This window comes from Marmota marmota, unplaced genomic scaffold (assembly GCF_001458135.2).
Source record: "Marmota marmota marmota unplaced genomic scaffold, marMar, whole genome shotgun sequence".
In the NCBI taxonomy this organism is placed as follows: domain Eukaryota; kingdom Metazoa; phylum Chordata; class Mammalia; order Rodentia; family Sciuridae; genus Marmota; species Marmota marmota.
Genome location: NW_026000016.1, coordinates 3666102 through 3675783, shown reverse-complemented (window position 1 = coordinate 3675783; position 9682 = coordinate 3666102). Strand labels below are relative to the sequence as shown.

Genomic DNA, 9682 nt, shown 5'->3' with positions numbered 1-9682 from the left:
GGGGGGCGGTGGATCTGCACGTCATCTTTACTCCCATCTTCTGCCGCCCAAGGATTTTAGGCTGGCATATAATATAACTAGACAATTGCATTTTCAGATGCAGTGCTCAGTGGCATAGTGGGTGGTTTTCGGGGGGAGAGGGGGAGGCAGATTAACCTGGCCAGAGGCTACTGCAACAGCCCTGGATCACTGTAATAACTCTGGCTGAGACAAAGGCTGTTGAGAAGGAAACAATTCAGATGTAGAGTGACAGTTTTCAGTGGATGGATTGGATTTTTATGTAGTTAAATTTGTGCTTTCCTGTTTGCCAAAGGTGAAGAGGGCTCTCTCTATGCTAGGCTCCCCAGTCCCCAATCTATACCCACTTCTATGAAAGGGGAAAAAACTCAACACATCCTCTAGGAACTATTGCTAAGGATGAAAAAAGAAATTCACTCCAAGATCTCATAAGGAGGCTCATGCAAACTAAAACACTGTGTGCGCACACAGTATAGAAAACATTTGTTAGTTTTGATTTTTTTCATATTAATTTTAGAAGAGGCTCCCGGCTCTTTTCTCTTCCTTGCCCAATTATCTGAAATACCAAAAGTGTTAAGACCTGACCTACAAAAGAAAAAAAGTGACAAAAGCAATAATCTACTCTGCTTTTTACAAGAGGCTCATATAAATTTTGGTTGCTTCCTGTCTCATTTCAGTTAAGAGTATCTTTATTATGTTGAAAAGCCAAGCAGAATAAAATAATCAAAGACCAGGGGAGGTGCTTGAAAGTTATCCAGTTTAATCAATTTCATTTTAGAACTACGAAACACAGGCTCAGAAACTCTTGATAGGCCCAAGCTATGTGGGGCCGGCTAGGGGCGGGCGGGCCTGGTACTGGGTGTCTTCATGCCTCATCCAAAATTCTTCCAATTAAACTACACTATTTCCATTATTTGACTCATTTAAGGAAATGGATATCATGGAAATGGTTTCTTTTTCTCAAAGAATCATCATGTCAACATAGTCAAAATTAATAAAACTGGAGCACAGTTGATCTTCATTATCCATGGATTCCATCTCTGCAAATGTGCCTACTTGCTAAAATTTACTTGTCACTTTAAAATCAATGCTCTTGGTGTTTTACAAGCCTATGGAAAGAGTAGCCAAAGATGTGACTCTCCCAATGTATACACTTCCAGTGGAGACACTGGACACTCTGCATTTTGTTTCAGCTCTCATCTCTAAGTGTCCTTTTCTCCATTTATTTAGCTGCTAAACTTTTCACATTTTTTTCCACTTTCTGTTGGTGATTTCACTACTGAAAATGGACCTAAGCTTAATACTGAAGTGCTGTCTAGGTTTCTTAGTGAGAGAAGGTTGGGATATGCCTTATGGAGAAAATATGCATGATAGAAAAGCTTGCTTCAGCTACAGTGCTGTGGGCCATGAGCCCAATGTTAACCAGCCAACAACAAATGTTAAATAAGGTATTTTTAAACAGAAACGCAAATACAACATTGTGAGCAGAGGCTCCAGGAACAAACATACCCTGTGCTTCCCTCATAGCACTGGTTCAGTATGTGCTAACTCCATCTTTGAGGCAACTTTATAGACTGTAACTTCCACAAATAATGTCAGTTGACTGGACTTAGTGTGGCTGTTCACCTAACACAGGCAGATACTGTCTAAATTTTCCCTAGATTATTTCCAGTGACTTCACAGTATAGAAAATAATGAAGTCAACCGTGTTTCTTTGTTGTGAGATGGAACCTAATAAATATGTCCTTTCCTCTTTTGCTTGCTCTCAGGGTTCTGTCCCAGGCCCACAGTCCTCCATTATTTGGTACACCTCATAGTTTTGACTCTCATCTGGATACTTCTGATATCCTCCAACTAAACTTCTAGCCCAGACCTCTCTCTAGGAACCACAGTGCACTTCAAACTGAAGGCTGGTTATGCTCACTTGGTATCCCCAGAGGCAATTTAACCAAATATATATTACACTAAACTTATCATCAGCCACCACTCCAACACCTGTCCCTCTCCTCCTGTTTCCCTGATCTCCTTTAGGGTCTCCATCCACCTCTGCTTGCACCTGGAGCTTGGGGGAGCCTGGCATGGTCTTCTAAGCCTATTGCCTCCCCTTGCAGGTCCTGTCCAGTTTCACCAGCCAGAAATCTGAGGTTCAACTCTAGTTTCTTCTACTTGCTCTTCTACCTTACCTCTTTCCCATCCATTCTCCAAGGCCTTTCAAGGATGCTGCCTGCTCAATATTTCTCTTAAATTTTCCTAAATGATCACCTCAATTGTATTAACATCAAGTCCACTTTCCATAACTCAGTGATCTCAACACTTAGTGAACATTTTTTATACATGAAGTATCTGGTGGTGGCAGTGATAAGGTTGCTTATTAAAATACAGACTCCCAAGGCAGCTTCCCACACTGAATGGCTGAGTCCTGTCTCTCTGTTTCTACCATCATCTTTTGATGCTGGTATCTATTAACCTCAAGGCTCAGCACCCCTACTGTCTCCTCCAGGAAATCCTGTTCATTCCCCCCAAGCACTGGTTAAGCCTCTTCCCCTGGCATCCTATATGGGTGTCTGTATATAAATTTATCTGAGTACTGACCTTGCATGATGGTTGACTTTGTATGTCAACTTGACGGGATTAAGGGATGCCAAGACAGGTGGAAAGCATTAATTGTTCTCAATCATTGCATTATTTATTCTGAAAGCTTCTATAGACACTAAGCATATACATCCTCTTCTGCTAAAGGAAAATCCAGGTGGTTTGGCACTTGGTTACAATGCTTAGGCTCAGTCATCTTGGCCAGTGAGTAGATGATCTGGGAAAGATCTGCTTTACTGTGTGTGGGGGGGTGGGGGGGAGTTCCCAGATAGAACTAAAAGGTGGAGGAAAGGCAAATTCTTGCTCACTCTCTTCTGGAGGTGGGATGCCCTTCTTCACCTGCTCTTGGAGGTCAGAACTCCAGGTTCTCTGGCTTTTAGGTTTTGGGAATCATACCATGCTAGCCAACAATAAATATTAAATAAGGTATTTTTAAACAGAAACACAAATACAACAAAGTTATGTATTGATCAGTTTATGGAAACATTGTGAACACAGAGGCTTAAGACTGAGATGCCACTGGAATTCTTGATTCTGGGGCCTTCGGACTTGGAATGAGCCATGTTACAGGATTCCCTGATTCTCCAGCTTGAAATGGCCTATTGGGGGACTTCTAAGCCTCCATCAGCAGGTGAAGCAATTTCCCTAGTAAGTCCCCTTTTCCCCATGTCTCTAGATAACCTATCAGTTCTGTTTCTCTGGAAAATCCTGACTAAAAACACCCTGTGTGATGGAAATCATTTCTATGGCTGACTTCATAACCAAACCTGAAACTATCTAGGCCGAGTTCCAGATCTGGTGCCCAGGGCAGTGTCTGGTATATAGTAGGTACTTTATAAAAGTAAATTGAAATACAAAGAATTTTACGAATTTGAGAAGACACTGGGGCTTTATAAAGCAGAAAAAGCTCTTCTAGGTGTGGCCACACATCCTCAGGGCAGCTGGGTCCCTGCAAGGAGTGTGTTTGGCTATGCTGCAGGACGGAGCTGAGCACTGACATGGGTATTTTTCCTGGCACTGCCCTCAATGCTATGCACTTACTGACCACCTACTGTGCTGGGTGCTGTAGGGTAGTTTACCTGTGGTGACTAATTTTTGGTCAGAACCACTCCACAAGGTAGTCTTAGCTCCAATTTACGGAACTGGCACGGGAGCTAGAGGGCTCCTCTGCAGAGGGGACCAGAGCCCAATCAGTCGGTTTCTAAAGCCTGTGCTGTCGTGACTCTCAGCCCCAGCTTTGCCACTCACCAGTCTTGGTGTCAACATACAGTATGCTCTGGGTACCAGGTGGAGTCTGAGGTCAGAGGACAGAGGGGCCCAGTGGCTGCCACTCCCCACCTACCCTACCTTGAATTGAAACTGTGTTAGGCATTGTCTTTGCTCCTGGCAGTGGACACACTATTCTGTGTGACCAATAGGAAAGGGGAAAGACCTTTGGACATCCTTGCACTTGGGCCCCTGGTGTGACAGTAGAGGAAGAAGGCCCCAGAAGCTGATGAGGACATTGTGCGCTAAAGCCCAGTTACACACATAGTCCTACTAGTTATCATGGTGCAAAGTGAAGTGGTGGGCAGATGAGCAGAAACGCTCAAGCTTCTGATTCCACTGTGTGTATGTGACATGGCAGCCAGTTTCACAAGTTGACCCCATTCCCCCCCCCCCACCTAACGGGGCCCCAAAAGGTAAGCAGAAAATCAACACACAGGTTTTACTGACTGTCTGACTTACACCTTCAAAACCACTTCTGTTCTGACTCCGGCATCATCTGCCAATACCACGAAGTCTGTTTTAGACAAAGATTAAGAACACCTTACCAGGTAATCGGATTGGCTTCCATGGGGCAGAATTTGGCACATAGGCATGCTTGGTGGCGGTGACGATTAACTGACTGCCCAGCTTGTACTGGAACTTGACGAAAGCGACACCATCTGTCCCTGATGTGCCAGAGGCAATGGAGACCTGGTTGGCAAAGATCTCAATAAGCGCATCTGCGATGGGCTGGTGGGTACTGGCGTCGCTGACATGCACCTTCAGTGTGACTTCTAGAAACAGAAGAAGCAAAGAGAACAGCTGTTGTGAATCAAGAAGCAGCAATATCAATACTGCCATACCTGTGATAAGAGGCGGAAGGTGGGCCACGCTAAGACAATCTAGGTCAACACCCTCAGTGTGGGTCATTGTGACTGGGGACTTTTCTTCTTAGAGGTCTGCCTTTTACTTTAAATAATTTCCTACTTTCTTCAAAGCCACTGCCTGTCATCCACAGCTTCCTTCTTAACTCCTTCCTGTTTATTCCAACAGATAATTGAGAGACAGGTTCTATCCACTCAACACGCTGGACAACAAACACAATGGTCTTTCATCCTTTCCCGCATTGCTGGTAAACAGCCCCAAAAGGGCTCTGGCCACTACAGAAGGGAAATACATGCTTGGTGCAGGATAAAATCGACAATGTGAAAATCTAGGATGTGATGGTACCTGATACACTTAGTCAGTTCTCCAATTTTATCCATGTATCTTCATGCAGACTTGCAGAAGGTATACCACACACAGTTTCTCACTGAAATTGGTCTTCCATGTCTCCAAATAGTATGCTAAATTACAACATTAAACTCATTTTCATAATATTCATATGGCAAAAATCCTCTCAAAGAGGGCAAGTGGGAAGAGCTCTGTAGGGCTTCATTGATGATTTATGTAATTTTATGTAAATGTAACGTTTACTAACAATTGGGATTAGGTTTCAAATCCTTTTAAGTTTGCTGAGAAGGCAAAAACCACAAAGATTTGTAAAAAAAAAGGATTCATGAATAAACAGAGAAAGAGGGAGTTCACTCTAATCAGTCCAAGATTTTATCACTTCAATTTCTTCTAATATGGGGAGCCTAGCTTATGTTCTGTAATTATATACTTTGGAAGCAATTACTTAGCACCTTCTTTTGGTGAGACAGAACAGGAGAAAATGTCAAAATGGTTGGGTAATTCTTACAGACCACTGGGGTATCATTTTAATAAGAGTAACATTGAGACTATTCATTCAACAGTAAACGAAATTACTACTACTAAGAGACAACCAGAGGAGAAACCTGACCAGGAGAGGCATTACTAACAGTAGTCTCCTTTTGCAGATAAAAAGAAGAGCCTATAAAGGGATCCAAACCTAAGCATGCATTAAGATGTACCCTGTTTCTTTGTGGTTAGTGAGAGTTGTAGGACACTGGGGTAGTTGTTATTACACTGAAACGGGGACATCACTCTTTCACTCCTTATCCATCACCAAGTCCTGCTGATTTTGATTCCAAAATACACATCTCGAAGCTGGCCCTTCTTCTGTATCCATGCTGACATTACTCTATTTCAGGCCCTCACCATCTATCTTCCAGACTGCTGCTCAGTCTTTCTAAAAAAAATTGTCCCCATCTTCAAACCTAATCCTTAAAGTTCCACTGAAGTCAGGGGGAACTAGCTAAAATACTGAGCTGACCTTGAACCACTTTAGTTGTCCCCTTCCCATCACCTGTAGCAGGGGAGAACAACTGCAGCCAAACCCTCAAGCCAAATGTGGCCCATGGCTTGATTTTGAATGGTCCATAAGCCAAACATGATTTTTACACTTTTAAATGACTAAAAAAAAAAAAAATCAAAAGAATAATATTTTGTGTCACAAGAAAATGATCTTGAATTTGAATTTCAGTGTCTATGAAGTTTTTTAAATTGTTCTTTTTAGTTATACATGAAATTAGAATCTATTTTGATATATTTACACAAGCATGGAATATATCTTATTCTAATTAGGATCTCAGTCTTGTGGATATACATTTTCCCATAAAGTTTTATTGGAACATAGCCTAAGTGTCCCTGTTTCATTTATTTCATATATATATGTGTGTGTGTGTGTGTGTGTGTGTGTGTGTATGTATGTGTATATATATATATATATATATATATATAAGTTGTAGCTGGACACAACACCTTTATTTTTATTTGTTTATTTTTTATGTGGTGCTTGAGGATCAAACATAGCGCCTCGCACATGCTAGGCACATGCTCTACTGCTGAGCCACAACCCCAGCCCATTTATTTCTTTTTCTTTTCTTTTTTTTTAAAGAGAGAGAGAGAGAGAGAGAGAGAGAGAGAGAGAGAGAGAGAGAATATTTTTTTTAATATTTATTTTTCAGTTTTCGGCGGACACAACATCTTTGTTTGTATGTGGTGCTGAGGATCAAACCTGGGCCGCACGCATGCCAGGCGAGCGCGCTACCGCTTGAGCCACATCCCCAGCCCACATTTATTTCTTATTCACTATTTTTTAAGTAGTTACTACCAAGATACTTTTGAAAAGCATTAATCAATTCAGATAATTAACGAACTGTACTTAGAAAATATTTACCAATCAACTATTGTAAGCTTAGCATGATATTAGGTGCTGTGGGAGATTTAAAAAAGAAAGAAAGAAAAAGATACATGGCTCCATTTTTAGAGTTTACAGTTTTTGGTGGGGAGAAAGGCAGACCATGTGGGTACCAGAAAAGGAAAAGGATGAAACAGGGTTAGTCAATGTGAAAAAGAAGAGGCTAATGAGATCTGGGGTTAGTGTGCAAAATCAAGAGGAAAGAACAAAGATCTGGAAGCATCCACTGAGATGGGTGACAGCCAGAGATTTACAGAAGGATGTGGCAGGACCATGCTTCAATGGTATGGACGTGGCTTTCTGGGAAGGAGCTGTACACATACTGACCCTGATTATGGGTTACAGGGTTCGGTGGAGAATGTTTCCTGGAAGACATGACAAGTGAGGCCGTGACCAGAAGGATGGGGGACACGCAGACGAGTCTTGTGGACAACTGGGCATCTTTTCAAATAGACTTCTCCCATTTGAGGGTGTTCCTATGAGTTCCAGAAACCCATGTTCCCAGCCTTCTTAGTAGCTAAGATGGAGAAGGAATGGATATTGGCTGTGCTAGTCTGACGTCTTTGTGCTAGATTCTGATTTGGAAGACAGTACCATCAAGAAGCAGGAATTAAGTTTTTCTGACCAAAGTGATCTTGGACTAGGTATCTGGTTTGCGGACAGCAAAAATGCCACGTGAACAGTCCCTCCATATGGCTCTGGAACTGTTCTGGCTTCCCGCCCTGTCCTCCCCCAGATTCTTTGGGCCACCTAAAAGCGTTAATGAATGTTTTTCTCCTTACACTCGCTAATGTGGGTAGTGCTGTTTGCTCTTCGCAGTTCTAGTGCCATCCTGGCATGATTTCACAAGGCTGAGGACCATGTCCTTCAAACTGCACCTGCCAGCTCTCCTCCAGCCCCAGCCTTCATTCTTGGTCAACACTCCTCATGGACTCTACCCTGCACGCCTGCTCACTATAGGTGTACCTGCCAGGGGTGGTGCTCAGACCTTTTCCTGCTTCACAGTTACTCAGTGAACTATTTCATGATCGGGAATTCACTCATAGCCTCTAGAGTGGTCTTGAATTTTCATCAGCCAGTGGCAGAGCCAAGAAGGAAGCAGCAAGCACTCAGGAATTCTTCCTCTAGCATGATTCAGAGCTCCTTGGCTCTTGGCAATCGCAAGGAGTTTGGCTCTGTGGGTACAAACTAGTCCATTTTAAGTAGTACAAAGAGCATCTGCTTTGTGGGTAGAAAACTAAACATTATCTTTTAGTCCAGCATTATCTTTTAGTCATTTCCTTTTTAACTGCCACAGATTTAGAACTAAATGCAACAAGACTGTTTCAAATTGTTGGCTTAGGAGAAGGGACCTCTAAGTAGCAAGTAAAGAACAAACATAATTGCAGGGACAAGAGGACAGAATTATGGTACATAGAAGACTCCCTCCGTCAGGGTTTGAGAAAACTGCCTGACGACATGGAAAGGGCATGAATAAAGCAGGCCTGGTTTCTCCTCCCCCTCTTCATCTTCAAATAATGCTGAATACCTTTAGTGACTTTTAATGTCAGAATGCATTTATTTCATAACTTCTCATCCAAACTCCAGAACAAACACCCTCTGTCTCTCTTAAAATCACGTGCTAATATGGAATATTCCGGAACATAAAACCCTTTGTGATTTTTACTGGGAACGGAGCTGAAAGCACAACATTCACCTGCTTTTTGAGTACCCTATACTTCTCAATTCTCACATCTATTCTAACAAACTCTGAATTTTATCTCAGAAGGGAAGGCAAGATGTCTGTGGACTTCAGTTGTTGGGTTTTGTTTGTTTGTTTGTTTATTTATTTGTTCGGTGAAGTTTTTAGCTCCCTCTGAGTGTTTTGTGTTCCCTTTTATATTTCCTCAGATTGGCCTTTATCGTGGGTTTTTAATTTTTCCTTTCCTTTGGTTTCCACAGCAACCCACCTTCAAGGGGAACCCAGGATTTTCTGGGTTGGTTGTAAGGGCCTGACAGAGAGTTCATTTCCCCCAGGCAGAGCAAGGAGGGCTCTGATATTCAGTTGCCTGGAGCTTTGGGGGATGCCTGACATCAGGGCAGTGGATAGAAAGGAAGTCAGTATACTTAGCCTCCAGCACTATCATTAGCTATATTTAACCCCAATTTAAGGGAGCTACAATGGCTTTTCATCTCTTCAATGAAACAATAAAAGATCACTTAATCACTTAAAAACATTTTCAAAACGAGAGGCTGTTTTAAAAAATGTTACAGACCTTTGCTCTAAGGTCCATGTTTGTAGACATATACAACAGCAGACATGGGCATGGAATTCCCATGTCTTTATACAGCAACTAAAGCCCAATTGTAAGATGCCTAACCTGTGAAGGGGCAGCTTTCTATCCACTTGTTTTAGTTCTCTTACAAACATACAAGGTTGGTTCTACTTTGTCATCACATAAAATTGGGATGCACACTGTTTCACTAGAGCACTTCCGGAATTAATTTTCTTCAGTCTCATGTAGTACATATGCACTTTATGCTATTCAATTTTATTTTTAAAGTTGAAATTTAAAATTTTTCAAACTTTTGTGAATTGTGTTCTCCAAGCAAATTTCATGTTTTTTAAACCTATAAATTATTTGCCATATAACATTATTTAGCAGGTCATGTTATATGCTT

The 9682-nt window shown here is 41.9% G+C and overlaps 1 protein-coding gene and 1 long non-coding RNA gene across 3 annotated transcripts in view; one reads left to right on the top strand and one right to left on the bottom strand.

Moving 5' to 3' along the window:
• The window catches only part of LOC125618428, a 9721-nt gene extending 6747 nt beyond the window's left edge, over window positions 1–2974 (top strand). Inside the window, exon 3 of the long non-coding RNA XR_007349686.1 lies at window positions 2962–2974. This is a non-coding gene — a long non-coding RNA (uncharacterized LOC125618428). The remainder of the gene's footprint in view (window positions 1–2961) is intronic.
• The window catches only part of Fam171a1 (family with sequence similarity 171 member A1), a 50991-nt gene extending 46305 nt beyond the window's left edge, over window positions 1–4686 (bottom strand). For both annotated transcript variants that reach the window (XM_015483416.2, XM_048809064.1), the window contains exon 1: window positions 4425–4686. The gene's annotated coding sequence lies outside the window, so the exon portion shown is untranslated. The remainder of the gene's footprint in view (window positions 1–4424) is intronic.
• Window positions 4687–9682: the final 4996 nt, after the last annotated feature.